This window comes from Canis lupus, chromosome 9 (assembly GCF_048164855.1).
Source record: "Canis lupus baileyi chromosome 9, mCanLup2.hap1, whole genome shotgun sequence".
NCBI lineage: Eukaryota > Metazoa > Chordata > Mammalia > Carnivora > Canidae > Canis > Canis lupus.
The window spans coordinates 10,840,716-10,854,750 of record NC_132846.1 but is presented as its reverse complement, the minus strand read 5'-3'; the positions used below and the strand labels follow the sequence as shown (position 1 = coordinate 10,854,750).

General features: G+C 38.6%; 1 long non-coding RNA gene across 4 annotated transcripts in view; it reads right to left on the bottom strand.

Moving 5' to 3' along the window:
* Positions 1 to 4,225: 4,225 nt before the first annotated feature.
* The window catches only part of LOC140639766 (uncharacterized), a 41,985-nt gene continuing 32,175 nt past the window's right edge, over positions 4,226 to 14,035 (bottom strand). For all 4 annotated transcript variants that reach the window (XR_012036399.1, XR_012036397.1, XR_012036396.1 and 1 more), the window contains 3 exons: positions 7,150 to 7,246; positions 5,321 to 5,515; positions 4,226 to 4,872 (listed from right to left, as the gene is read on the bottom strand). This is a non-coding gene — a long non-coding RNA (uncharacterized lncRNA). The remainder of the gene's footprint in view (positions 4,873 to 5,320; positions 5,516 to 7,149; positions 7,247 to 14,035) is intronic.

Here is a 14,035-nt window from a genome sequence, read left to right as displayed (position 1 = left end):
ATATGTATTGTCCTGAAGACTAAGGTTTAAGGAACTTCTTAGATATTTATTTGAGTGCCTGTTTTTTGGTCCAATGTCAGATTTCTTGCCCATTTTTTTATTATATTGTCTGTCATTTGCTTATTGATTTATGGGAGTTGCCTGTATACTCTGCATACAAGGTCTTTACCAGTTAAAGGTTTTGCAAATATTTTCTCCCTTGTGACCTGTCATATCCTTCTGTTAATGGTTTTGTTTGTAGAAGAGGAGTGCTTAATTTTACTGTAGAATAGTTTGACAGTCATTTCCTTTATGGTTAATACTTTTTTTATGGTTAATACTTTTTGTGCCCTATTTAAGATTTTTTCCTGTTATGAAGAAATGCTCCTTTATTATCTTCTAGAAATTGTATTATTTCATCTTTTATATTTAACTCGCAATCCCTTGATCTGTGTGTGATTTGAGATAGATATTATTTCATATTTTTCCAAATTAATATTTAACTGATTCAGTATAACTTATTGAATAGGTTGCTCTATTCCCACTGCTTTTCAGAGATTCCTTTGTCCTTTATATGTATCTGTCTATTTCTGTCTATTAGCTTATCCTTGTAACAGTCTATTTCTGGATTCTCTACTCTGTTCTACTAGTCTATTAGCTTATTCTTGTAACAATGTCACAAACTTCTCTAATTTTTTTTCCATTTCTTAAAGTTGGTCTCACTATCCTCAGTCTTTAACATCTCCATGTGAATTTAGTATTATCTTGTTGAGTTCCACAAAAAACAAAATGTACTGTCAATCTGGAATCTCATTTACAGACACTTACAGACTAATATTTTTGAAGATTTTTATTCATTTGTTTGTTCACAGAGAGAGAGAGAGAGAGAGAGAGAACAAGTAGGCAGAGGAGCAGGCAGGGGGAGAGGGAGAAGCAGGCTCCCCATTAAGCAGGTAGCCGGATATGGGGCTCGATCCCAGGACTCCAGGATCATGACCCAGGCCAAAGGTAGACATTGAACCAACTGAGCTGCTCGGGAGGCCCCAGACTAATTTTTAATACAATTTATGAACATGATCTATGACTTCATTTATTTAGTTATTCCCTTGCTCTCAACAGTGCTTTATAATTTTATGTATCTGGAGGTCTTATGTATGATTAGATTTATTCCTAGGCATTTGATTTTTAATGATATTGTAAATATGTCAGTCACTTAAATTTTTAGTGTCTTATTTTCCTTGTTTTTACCCTATGTAGTGGGTACAGCTACTTTAGATAAAGAAAGCTCAAATTAAAGAAAATAATTAGGGAGGTTAATTTTCTTGTAAAAGGTCACACTTCTTTTTTAAAAATTTTATTTAAATTCAATTTGCCAGCATATGGTATAACACCCAGTGCTCATCTTGTCATGTGTAAAAGGTCAACTTCTAATAATTGGCAGAGCCGAGACTTAAATTCAGTCAGTTTGATTCTGGAGCTTACGCCCTCAACCACCGCCTTATAGGATCTTACCAGTCATGCTGATTTCAGAAATACCAGTGGACTGTGAGGAGGCTGGCCACAGAGAATACTATAAAATGCCCTATAATGTTGAGCACATGCAGGATGGCAGGCATAGAGGAAGAAGAAAGGAAAATATAGCCTTATAAATTTGCCAACCAACAAAATTCTCAGATTCCCAAGAAAATGCCCAAAAGAAAAGCAGTAACAATGATTTTTAAAGCTTTACTTTCAAGTCTGAATTAAAAAGAAAAATGAGAGGTGCATGATTCCAGAGGTTCCATTTCAGGTCCTAACACTTACTTAGATGGGCTTTTTACCTAGTTAAAAGTCTTGTTTGGCACTTTTCTGGCTTTATGGGAAGCCTGGTGGAGCAGCCACAGACCTTCCAAAACTGGTCCAAGACAAAGAGATCCTTGAGTGTTCTCAAATGGGCAAACACTAAATTTGCTTTCCATGAGGTGGCCTGGGGCACAAATGGAGACACTATGGACCAACGGTAGAGTTCCTAGTGAATATACTGCTCATCCTAATGGGATAGTATTTCTGAGATTTGGGGAAGTGTAAGCACACTTCTTTTTGTCCCAGTTATGGAATGAATAGACTCTTTTATTCTTTTTTAATGGTAAATAGCCCTCTTCAAAAGACTGCAGGGCTAATATTTTTACCTAGGGGCATAGAGCAGCCATGTAGGGATGTTGGTTTATGGACAGACTCCAGTTGCTACAATCTCTGCTCTGCTGAGACAAGTGATTATGGGGATCCATAGTAAACGAGTAGGATCAGAGAGTGGAGCTGGAGCCCCATTAGTTCCATAAGAGCCAGGCTGAGCTGAATCTGTTTGCTTTCTTATAGCAGGTGTCTGATCTATGAGGAAGACAAAGTCATAGGTGGGGTCAGGTTGAAGAACTGCATATTGGTCCTCTCCTCCAATCCCCGGCTTTACTCTCCTACCAATTATGTGAGGCCTACTGCAGGCTTATCTCAGACGAGGAACATGTCACTTGAACCTCTAACTGAGCTTTCTGGAGAACGGGCCTGAGATCCTCCTGAGGACACATGTAGTGACCTGCAAACAAGAGATGAGATACATGTTCTGTAATGAGGCTTCTCTACTCCACACCAAGGGAAAGGCCACCACACAGGCAGCCAGGGCTACTAGAGCAGGATTTATAGTTCTCAAAACCCTATTTGTGACAGACACAAGTCCTACACTCTTGAGATTGAGGCAGAAGTGATATCTGGATGAAAAGTAAAATTTCTTGACAGAAAAGATGAAGATTTCTAGAAGAATGTGTCCAAATGATCTTTTTTCTCGTATTTACTTATATTTAATATTCTAGTATTTCTCCCTTTCCACTACCCTCATTAAGACAGATAAAAGGTCATCTTTATAGCCCCAAGGAAGGAATATGAGAGTTTTTAGGGGCTGGGACAGGGGCACCTGGGTGGCTCAGTTGGTTAAGTGTCCAACTCTTGATTTCAGCTCAGTTCATGATCTCAATGTCCTGGGCTTGAGCCCCGCATCAGGCTCTCCACTGAGCATGGAGCCTGCTTGAGATTCTCTCTCTCTGTCTCTCTCTGCCTCTGCTCCTCCTCTTGCTTGCATGCATTCTTTCTCTTTCTCTCTCTCTCACTAAATAAATAAAATCTTAAAAAAAAAGAAAAACAGCTAGGACAGAAACATTAGAGAAAAAAATGCTCAGAGACTAGAAAAAGTTCCCTGGGATCAAAGAGGTGGGAGGACTTTGAATGGCTTTCTGAAAGTGTGTCTGAAGACAGGACCCTGGGCAGCCTCACATAAGGAGTCTCAGGTTCCAAGAGTGGCACAGAGACTAAAGGGATTTCCTGGACCATAAGGCCTTACTGACCCGATTAATAAGCATCTTAGCAGTAACCCTTGTGTCCCTCTCCTCCATCCTGTTGCCATATTACCTCCCTGGGACATAACACAACTCTGGAGAGGGTTGATGAGACTGATTCCAAGATTTCTAAACACAGCCCAGTATGAGAGCTTAGAGAGCGTTTTCTTTCTTGGACTTCTGAGTTTGTGCCTGAAGTGTGGTAATTACTGCATTCTCCTCTAGCATTCTTAAAAAGACTAAAGACTGATACAGTAGTTTCTAAAGTGTGTTTTTCAGGTTCAATTAGAGGTTCCTCTATTAAACAGTTCTGTAGGATATTGTCCAAACTGCTAACAGTGGTTATTTTTATTGTTCATAAAGCAAGGAATTGTTAGGTGCTCAGTACTGTAATTGGCCTTTATGTATTAACTGTTCAGAGAGATAGTTAAGAGACTGTCTCTGTTCATAGAGACAAAGGCATTACAAGCCCACAGTTCAAGTTCAGAGACAGCTAGATATGAGGCCCAGCCATCTTTCCAAAGGCATACTGAGAGGTGGCATACAGAAGAATCAGGAGAAATGGGCCAGGACTCCCCTTCTCCAAGTCACCAATTTCTATGGAAGATGGAAACTCCAGAGTTGGCCTCAGTACATAGGTGAGATTCGGGCTGTAGCTTTGCAGGGGACAACATGGCACAAAGAAACCTATGCTTCAGAGGACTACAAGATGATCTTTCCAGCTACTAGTCACCACAAAGGTACAGCTAAGTCTCACATGTCAGGTGGACCATCAAAACCAGGGGTTGCTCGGACAGTTCCTCATGGGGTGGGGTGGGGTGGTTCCTGGAGCCAGCACCTGTTTTACATAAAGATGACGAGAACACACAGAAATTATAGCCATTTGCTAAGGCAGTTTATTAAGCATATATTGATATTTTCCTTTTATTTTCTGCCCCATCGACAGAGGAACAAACATTATTATGAGGAAGAAAAGTAGAAAGTGGTGTGAAAACAGAATATGTCTTTTTAAAAAAATATTTCATGGTCTACGACATGTGGGAGATATCACATTAAACTACAAGGTTTTTGTTTATTTATTTACTGCATTGCTTCTTGGTGTGTTTAATTACACAAAATCTTGAGAAAGAGACTATAATGCACAATGTCTTCAAACCATTTGGCCACCTAAATCTTTCTTTCCTTGCAGTGTGGTGTACAGGTCTAGTATATTGCTGAATAACTTTTGAGAAGCAGTAGATTGTACACAGTCAGCAGCAGGGGTGAGGGCTTTACGGAATACAGGGAAAATATCCATGTTCATTCTAACCCAGTGGTGAAGTAACACATTCCTTTAAAAAAAATTAATGAAGCAAGTATTCTTCTCTTCGCAGCTGAAATGGTCATAAATATCAGAAGGTTGAAAGTCCTTTCATCTGTGTATAAGCTGCAAATGTCTTAAGTCTTTAGCAGGGTTATCAAGTGTTTAAATGACCCTGTTTTCCAGAACAAAACATTCTGGAGAAAATATTTCTTTCTGAGCCATTGGCTGCTGTAAAACAAGATAAACGGGTTTTATTAAAAGAGAAAAAAAAAGTAACTTTTATTTCCAGAAGTAAACATGTTATTAAAAAGGAAGTACATCTGCCATCAAAATGTCAATCTGATTGTATTCTGAACTTCAATTTTACAAATGTATTTGTACATGCATTTCTGTTTACTGCCCATTAGTTTTTCTACCCTTCCCTGAGACACACTCATTATTAAAAATTAAAATCTTTATCTTGCATATCCAGTCATTCCCCAACACACACACACAATTTTTTTTTCTTGAAAAATACATATGAGGTCATTCGTTACCATCAAATACTACCCTAATAAGAATGAGTTGTGTTCTAGCCTGGGCAAACAAGGAATTAAAAGTGATTATTTATTAATGATTGAATTCCTGAAAGGGAGAGTTCATGGGCACAAAGCCTCCCTTTCTTTGTTTAACTTACCTAAACTGGAGTTAAGACATCTGAAGTGTGACTTGATTGGAAAAACTTGAGGTCAACAATTGATTTGTTTTTATTTCTTGAACTTCTAGAGTCAGATGGACGTGAAATTCTGCAGGAAAGGCACACTTTTCAATCACTAGCACTTTACTCCTTATCCTCATCAAAACACAAAAAACTCTTCTCAGGGGAAGGATCCTGTTGGAAAGACAAATGTGATGGCATCTAAGGTCAAATTAGCTTTTATCTGCAAATGACATGTAACTCTGAGACATATCAGTGTAATTTTAGGAAGTAGGATAAGGAAACCTTACAGTTGCCAGGAATGATAAACAGACCACAACATAATGGCGTGCATGTTCACTTCCGGCTCTCTGGTACGAATATCAGACAATGATATGGGACAATGTGCAGTGTCACGTATGAGATGATTGTCAGGTGTCACATTTTGTCTTGGGGTGACCTTCAGTGTCTCCCCTCCTTAGCACCTGTCTCCCTTCAGATAGTCTCAGCTTCTAAGCCATTTAATACACCGAGATGTATTCAGCACACAGGAGAGGGCGGGATTGCAGATACACTTGGGGTGACACCTTTCCACTGTTTCTCAATCATACCACAAACACCCCCTAGACCTGATCTAGTGATGTAAATAAAGATGAAAATATGGTACACATTTATTTATCAATTTTTCTTGCTCGTGCTTTTTTTCTTTTTTCTTTTTTTTTGTGCTTTTTTTCTGAACTGTTTTCTCATTTTTCTAATTTGCTGTAGCAACTATTCAACTTATTTAATAGTCAAAATATAAAATGCTACCAGAAAGATAGAACACTGCAGAGATCCTTACTATCCAGATTGACTTCTCATCCCATCAATGATAGATTTTTCATGTCAGTTTTAAAAAGCAGTAATGCAAAAAGCAAAATGGCATGTAACAAATTGACACACTAAACAAGTCTCATACTACTAGGTGGTGACCTTATGAAATTGTTGGGAGTTATGCCATTTTTGGCCTAAAAAATTGGCTGTTTCATGTGCTTCCATGTAATAACAAAGCACACAGGCCTTGTCTAAACGAGCTTGCTGTTGCTTTGCTAGACTCCAATAGTGAAGTTTCCACGTGTAAATAAAGAAATCCTCTAACTGCTGAAACTGTGTGATGCCAAACGACAGTAAGTAATGAGCGTAATAGTGGCAGCTACTACTTACTGATTGTCTACCATGTACTAAGAATCTTATGTTATCATATTTAATCATTACAAACAAAACATTGGCATATCCATTTTACCAGAGAAGCTCAAGGAGGTTAAATATTTTGCCAAATTCACACAGCAAGATCATGGTGTTGGTGGCCTTAGTTTTGCATGACTCCAAAGTGTGCATGTTACATGCCTTCCCATAATTCTGTAGGTTCACTTTTGTTTAATTCATTTCTTTTTTTTTTTCTGAAAGACAAACTGTTTCACTATGTTTTCAAGGTGTCAGTTTGAAGTTAAAAATAACTACTTTCTCATCACTGCTATAAAAACAAAACAAAACCCTCACAAACTATAGTTGAAATACATGGGTTCAAAATAAAACAGTTGCAAAACAACTAACGTAACTAAAAAAAATAATAGAAAATAAGAACAGGTTAAATTTCTACTTGACTGGTTTCTTCTGGTTAAAGTGTCACTGCAATTCTTCAAATGCAATTCTTCTTTATTTTTAAAGTACCTTTTAGTACAGACTCTGATGAGCTTAATGGTTTTTAAAGAACAAAAACCACCTAAAGGTGTCAAAGGTATCCAGGCGAATGCACCTTTGAGGTTTGCTGTTTTCTTTAGGTTCAGTACCTTACAAAAGCAGCCAGGGGTGCTTCTGTGGGTTCTGCTGCCTGGCCCAAGTGTGATCTGTCAGAGAAAGTACATATCACAATTCCCGTGAAAGTACCTAAGGAAGGAAATACAGAGAATCTCAGTACACACTTTTTTTTTTCTTTTTCTTTTTTTTTTTTTTAAGAGAGAGAGAGGGTGGGAGGAGCAGAGGGAGAGAGAGAGTGCCAAGCAGGCTCCACATTTAGCGCAAGCTGACTCAATCCTGCAACCCTGAGATCATGACCTGAGCCAAAATCAAGAGTCAGATGCCACTGGCCCACCTAGGCACCCTGAGTCTCAGAACACATTTCAATCAAATGTACACACACTTAATTACTAACAAATTTACCCAGAAATCTTACTAAAATATTTTAGCCCATTGTTTGAGGAAGCATATATTCAAAATGCTTACCATCGCTCTTCCTCTATAATGTTCTGAGAGCTTAGCATGACATTTGTGTTTCTAGTGAAATGACAATAAGATTTAATTTAATTTAGATCTTTACCACCTGCGTGCTGCTTATCTTATTTAATGTCCTCATTCCCATATTTCATCAACACTAACATGCACTTTCTGACCTCATTTTCGCATCTCTGAAATAAGGGTGTATCTCATAATTGATGACATCTTCTAATTATTGTTGGCCCAGGACACTGTTCTAATATAATTTTCATTGCTCATTCATGTATGAACATCTTAATTATTCTTGTTGATATAGCTGGACAATGGCAATTCCCTGACCTTTTAGTCAAGAAAAATTTTAAGGATCACTTGAAGGCATATAAATCCTAGACATTGTCTAAAAGCCTTCCTTTGACATGTTCTCATAAGATCAACAAATGCCAGCATCAAAGCTTATAACTTCAAAGACAGTCTCAGAAATAATAGTGGAGAACTCTTGTTGCCGCGGAGGACAATACTGTATGGAAAGAATGGATTTTGATAATTCTGAGTAGAAAATGACTTGTAAGAATTAGATTCTGAATGTGAAAGTGTTTTAGGAATGCTTTAGCTAATTTATTTTATGTTTTCCTTTTCAGAAGAGTGAAGTATAACTTAAAAACTCTCTAAAACTCAAAATAGCCTTTCCAATTTGTACAAAATAAAAATTCTAAGGGATAAGAAAGCACTGTGTCATAGTTTAATAGTTTTTTTTTCTTTTTTAGTAATAGGTACAGTAATGGTATTTTTACAATCAGAATTGCCATAGATCAGTAATAATCTAGGCTAAAGATGATCCGAGGCTTTCACAACATCTGCACTGCCTGTACCCAATTAATTACAAGACCCTGTCAGTTTTTCTTCTGGAGTATAATTCTAATCGGGCCGTTCTCCCCAATGCCACTGTTTTTTTTTTCTTAATTATGATCCTCATAATTTCATCCAAGATTGTTACAATAGTCTTTTATAATTTTCTCTCTCTTGGGTCTCTTCTCAGACCAATTCATCCTTCACAACACAGAGAGATCCTCGTGAAATGTAATTACATTCAGATCGCTATTCAGCTCGAAACCCTTAATAGCTCCTACTTTCCAAAACATGGTTAATACATATACATACCCCCATGTCCTCTCCCTACATGCCCATGGCTAGTCAATTAAGATTCTTTTCCCCCCTTTAGTTTATATGCTCAGTGAGGGCAAGGTTTGTGCCTACTTTACCAACTACTAAATTCCAGATCCTTGCATACCACTGGCACATGTGGTCTCAATACATTTTTGATGAATTCATGAACCAAATATGCTTCATAATCCATCTAAAATCAAATTCTAGGTAGTGACTATCTATCCCTTAGAGTTGGCACTTAAATTTAACTATCCCAAACCTACAAGACAGAGTCCTAAACTCTTTAAAATAGTAATCAAGGGCAGCTCTGGTGGCTCGGCAGTTTAGCGCCACCTTCAGCCCGGGGTGTGATCCTGGAGACTCAGGATTGAGTCCCACATTGGGCTCCCTGCATGGAGCCTGCTTCTCCCTCTGCCTGTGTCTCTGCCTGTGTGTGTGTGTGTGTGTGTGTGTGTGTGCGCGTGTGTGTTTCTCATGAACAAATTAAAAAAATAGTAATCAAAACCATTGAAAGTCTATTCCTCTGATCTTTTACAGTCTCATGCTTGTCTCTTTCTATCATGCAATCTTATACTCCAACCTCATCAGACCTCTTGACATTCTGTGAATAGTCTCACCAAAACTTATAATTTCTTCTCCTGTGTTCCTCTCATACTGCTAACCCAATATTATTACAGTGACTTAATTGTATATGTATCTGTTTGCCCTCTATAAGTGAGTTCTTAAAGAAATTATGCCATAATCATTTTTTATGCCCTAAATACGTGGTGTCATTTTCATCAGAAAAATGTGCTGAAGTAAAATGCTTATGGGAAACTGTATTATTTTCTTTGGGCTGCCACAATAAATCACCACAAACTTGGTGGCTTAAAACAACAAAATTTATTGTTTCACATTTCTGGAGGCCAGAAATTTGAAGTCAAGGTGTTGGCAGGGGGACATCTGGGTGGCTCGGTAGTTAAGTGTCTGCCTTCGGCCCAGGTCGTGATCCTGGAGTCCTGGGATCGAGTCCCACATCGGGCTCCCTGCAGGGAGCCTGCTTCTCCCTCTGCCTATGACTCTGCCTCTCTCTCTGTGTGTCTCTCATGAATAAATAAATAAAATCTTTAAAAAAAGAAAAGGTGTTGGCAGGGCCATATTCTTTTCAAAATGTTTAGGGAGAATCCATTCATACCTCGTCCAGCGACTCATGGCTCCAGACACTTCTTGGCTTCCATCTTCACTTGGCTTTCTCCTCTTTTCTGTGTCTTTTCCCCATTAACATGATAAAGATGCTTTCCATTGGATTTAGGGCCCAACTGGATAATCTTGAGATTCTTAGCTTATTTACATTTGCTAAAACCTCTTTTGCAGGGGCTCCTGGGTGGCTTAGTCAGTTAAGCATCTGACTCTTGGTTTAGGGTCTGATCATGATCTCAGGGTCATGAGATAGAGAGCCCCAAGCTCCACACTCAGTAGGGAGTCTGCTTGAGATTCTCTTTCCCTCTCCCTCTGACTCTCTGCTCTTGTGCTCTTGTTCTTTCTCTCAAATAAATATATCTTTTTTTTTTATAACTTTTTTTTAAAATTTTTTTTTAATTTTTATTTATTTATGATAGTCACAGAGAGAGAGAGAGAGGCAGAGACACAGGCAGAGGGAGAAGCAGGCTCCATGCACCGGGAGCCTGACGTGGGACTCGATCCCGGGTCTCCAGGATCGCGCCCTGGGCCAAAGGCAGGCGCTAAACCACTGCGCCACCCAGGGATCCCTCAAATAAATATATCTTTAAGAAAAACCAAAAACCTTTTTTTCAGAATAAGATTACTTTCTCAGGTTCTGGGATATGGACATATCTCTTTGAGGGCTACCATTCAACCCACTAAATGACTTTAATGACTTTCTAGCATACATACTTTTCTTGCAAATATTTCTAAGTGTGGGAAATCAATAAAATGAAAAGGCAGATCTTCAAGGGACCACCTACAAACCGCCCCCCCACATTTCTAATAATACTAATATATACTCATTTTGCTTAAATCTCATATGTCATTTTGCATTGCTGCATTTTTACTGATGTTAGAATTATGACCATTCTGTGGCCTATCACTAAAATGCAAATAAGTTATTCTGTTACAGGTTATGGAATATAATCCATTCTTCCACATTCAAAGTAAGCATGCATACATTTTATTCATATCCTTTCCAAAGACAAGCAAATTATACCAAAAGTTATAAAACTATATGTATAGTTTCCTGCTCTTTTTAGCCCAATGGACCATTGCCATCTCTTATTGGTGTCCCTTAACCTTGCCCACAAATTTCAAATAGTTTCTTTATTAAGTTTGCTTTAGTTTCTTCTTTTGAGAATGACATCTGTTGCCTTCTAGGATCCTAAAAAAAGTAACTGGTATTAATGACCCCAGGAAATAAACTTTTAAAATGGAATTTTGTAACTGATTTGCTAATACATTTATGAAGAAAGCAGATAACCTCCTTGCTATAGGGAAATATGGCAAGAATTCATGGATATAGTGCATCACTATTACTCCAATTATCACGTATGGTGGTGTGGAACAGAGAGTAGGTAGGAGGCAGAATATTGAAAGACCAAGTGACTGGGACACGTGATCACTTTGGGCACAATGGCGAGCACATAATTGTGGCTTGAGCTGATTATTTCTGACTATTCTCTGCAGTGCATAAAGTGAAGACAAATTGAGGGACTTGAATGCCAAAGTCATTGCATAAAGGAAAATCACAAAGCCATTATGGTTAGTATAAAGGAACGTTTTATTCTTTATAGCTGCAGAATGGATATGGCTAAGGATCAAGCCTGCCGCCTGACTCAGGGTTGCAAGGCTGTGGTGCCAATTACATATGCAGCCCTGTCAGGCCTTTTAGGCCCATTTGATCTGGTGAGTAGGAAATAGCACGCACCCCACATGCTTTACTAAAATATGTATGTGGTAAAAGAGAGGAGGTGAACCCCACAAAAGTGCTGTGTCCCTCACAAAAATGAAGTTTCTAGGCCTCTGTGTAGTCTGGAGTTTTTGTGACAATCTTCCTAAAATGAGAGGCACAAAGACGCACAATTTCATGTATCTCTGAATAACGGGGGCTACATGTGCTGCATTTGGACATATGGCTCCAATTTATTTACTGAGTAATCCATAAGAAAGTTTTGAGTGGTGTTAAGAGCATAAAAGTATTCTGCAGCAGGGGCAGCAGGGCAGCATAAACTACCTTGTCATCTAAGCCTGATCACCTAGCAGTCTGATTTGTATCCCAGAGATTTTGGCAGACAGAGAAGATCTGATAAACCCTGATGGGAAAGCCCTAGGATTTTACAGTAAGATCATGTCTTCTTCTACCATTAACCATTTTCCATTTGGAAGTCAACTGCTGGCCTGCTTTAGTGGAGACTAAAGATCTGACCACGAGCAATTGAGTGACTATGCAATCTGAACCGCCCATGTTAGCATCTACTGAATCATAAAATTGCACATCTGCAGTAGTATTTCATTGTCAGATGAAAATGGTCTGTATGAAACTGAGATTTAGCAAATCTGGAAGATTCTACAGAATGAATGAGTAGGTAGCTCAGAACCCCATGGATCTGCTTCTACTGCTTTGCCACTTCTTTCTTAACTTGTATCCCTGGGTTAGCCCTGTATGCTAATGCATGCCAGAAAGTAGACAGCCGCTCCATCATCGCTCCACCCAGAGGTGGGCCTGAAAGGCAGTAACTAAGGAGAATCCTCCAAAAGAAGAGAAAATCTAATTGTCTACTTGGTAGGGAAGGAGAGATGACCTGAGATGCACGTCTATGCTGATTTATAAGAGTAGCTAGCATGTTGGGCAGGGATCTGGGAAAACATCAGGAGGATAGTAACAAGGAAGAAGGGGGAGAGGCATCTGGAGGAGCTCTTAATAAACTGGTAAATAAGCTTTTAATAGTCAGTGAGTAAGATGACATAACCCATTGATATCAGTCAGTTTTCATTCCCAGCCCTTCTTAACACTTGCTAACTGAGCCCATGAAAAAGCACCAAGGAGGCAGCAATAGAGGTCTTGCTTGTACTCAACAGCATGAACTTTCCCCTCACTGATGCTAAACACTAGCTTTTCCATTCTTGATAGTCTCTCAACGCATCCCCGAACCTGTTCTTGTCCTTGGGAGAAAGGCCTACCACAGCAGATAAGAAAAGCTGAAGCATCAGAGAGACTAGTGTTGAAGGACAGATATTACCCACTTTAAATGTGTGTCCAGAATCTTATCTCCTTCCTCACCACTTCCTTAAAGTGATATTTTATAATATACAGACTACGGCTCTATGGGACTGGCTTTCTACTCATTTCATACCATACCGAAAAGATGAGAATTCATATCTTTTTGGAAGAAGGTATTTTAGAGGAGACTACTTTGTTGAATTGTCAGTTTTAAAATTTATTTGACTTGCTGCTGTAAATATCTGAAAAATTCAGCAAGTTCCAGAATACAGATATCTCTGATGACCTGGGTCCTTGAAGTGCTATAAATGTCCCTCTTAACATTCTAAAGCCTGTATGCTGACCCTGCATTTGTATAAATTGGAATGACTTTATTCATTTGGAACACTTTAGATTTGGAAGCACCATTCAGAAATAATCTAGGTGATTGGTTTCATTTACAAATAGAGAACCTGGATATCAGTCAGAATACTGACTTTATGAAGATCACACAGAGCTCAGATTTAGCACCTAGACCCACTGTTCATCTCCAGGCCACTCTGGGTAATGAAGGCAGGGATGGTTGCTTGGCCTCTCCGGAGCATAATCCACTATATTCATGAATGAACCAACAAACTCAATGAGTCAACAACAAAAAATTAATAATAGAAAGGAAGAACCAGTCTTTACTGGCAATGTGACCATCCAGTTTCACATGATCACTAAACACATTGGAGTATCTTTGTTCCTTCTCTTAGCATGTTAATGTCAGAGTCTGATGTGACACCTGCCAGCATCACTGCCCCTTCAGAATTCAGTTTATCTCGCATGAACAGAACTCTCTATGGGACGTACTAATAGACAGGCACAGTTCATTTGTTTACTAAGAATTAGAAAGTTAGAGTTTGACAGAAGGCGGGGTGGGAGATGTTGTAATCATGCTTACTAGTCTGTTGAATTCAAAATATATTGTGATGTTAGCATTGTATAATGTTACCTTTGGTTCTCTTGTTAAAATCTGAAGTCTTATAAACCAACAGAAAAGGAAAATTTACTAATATATGTTACACATATATGTAAAATGTATTTTAATATAGCAGGAGAAATTT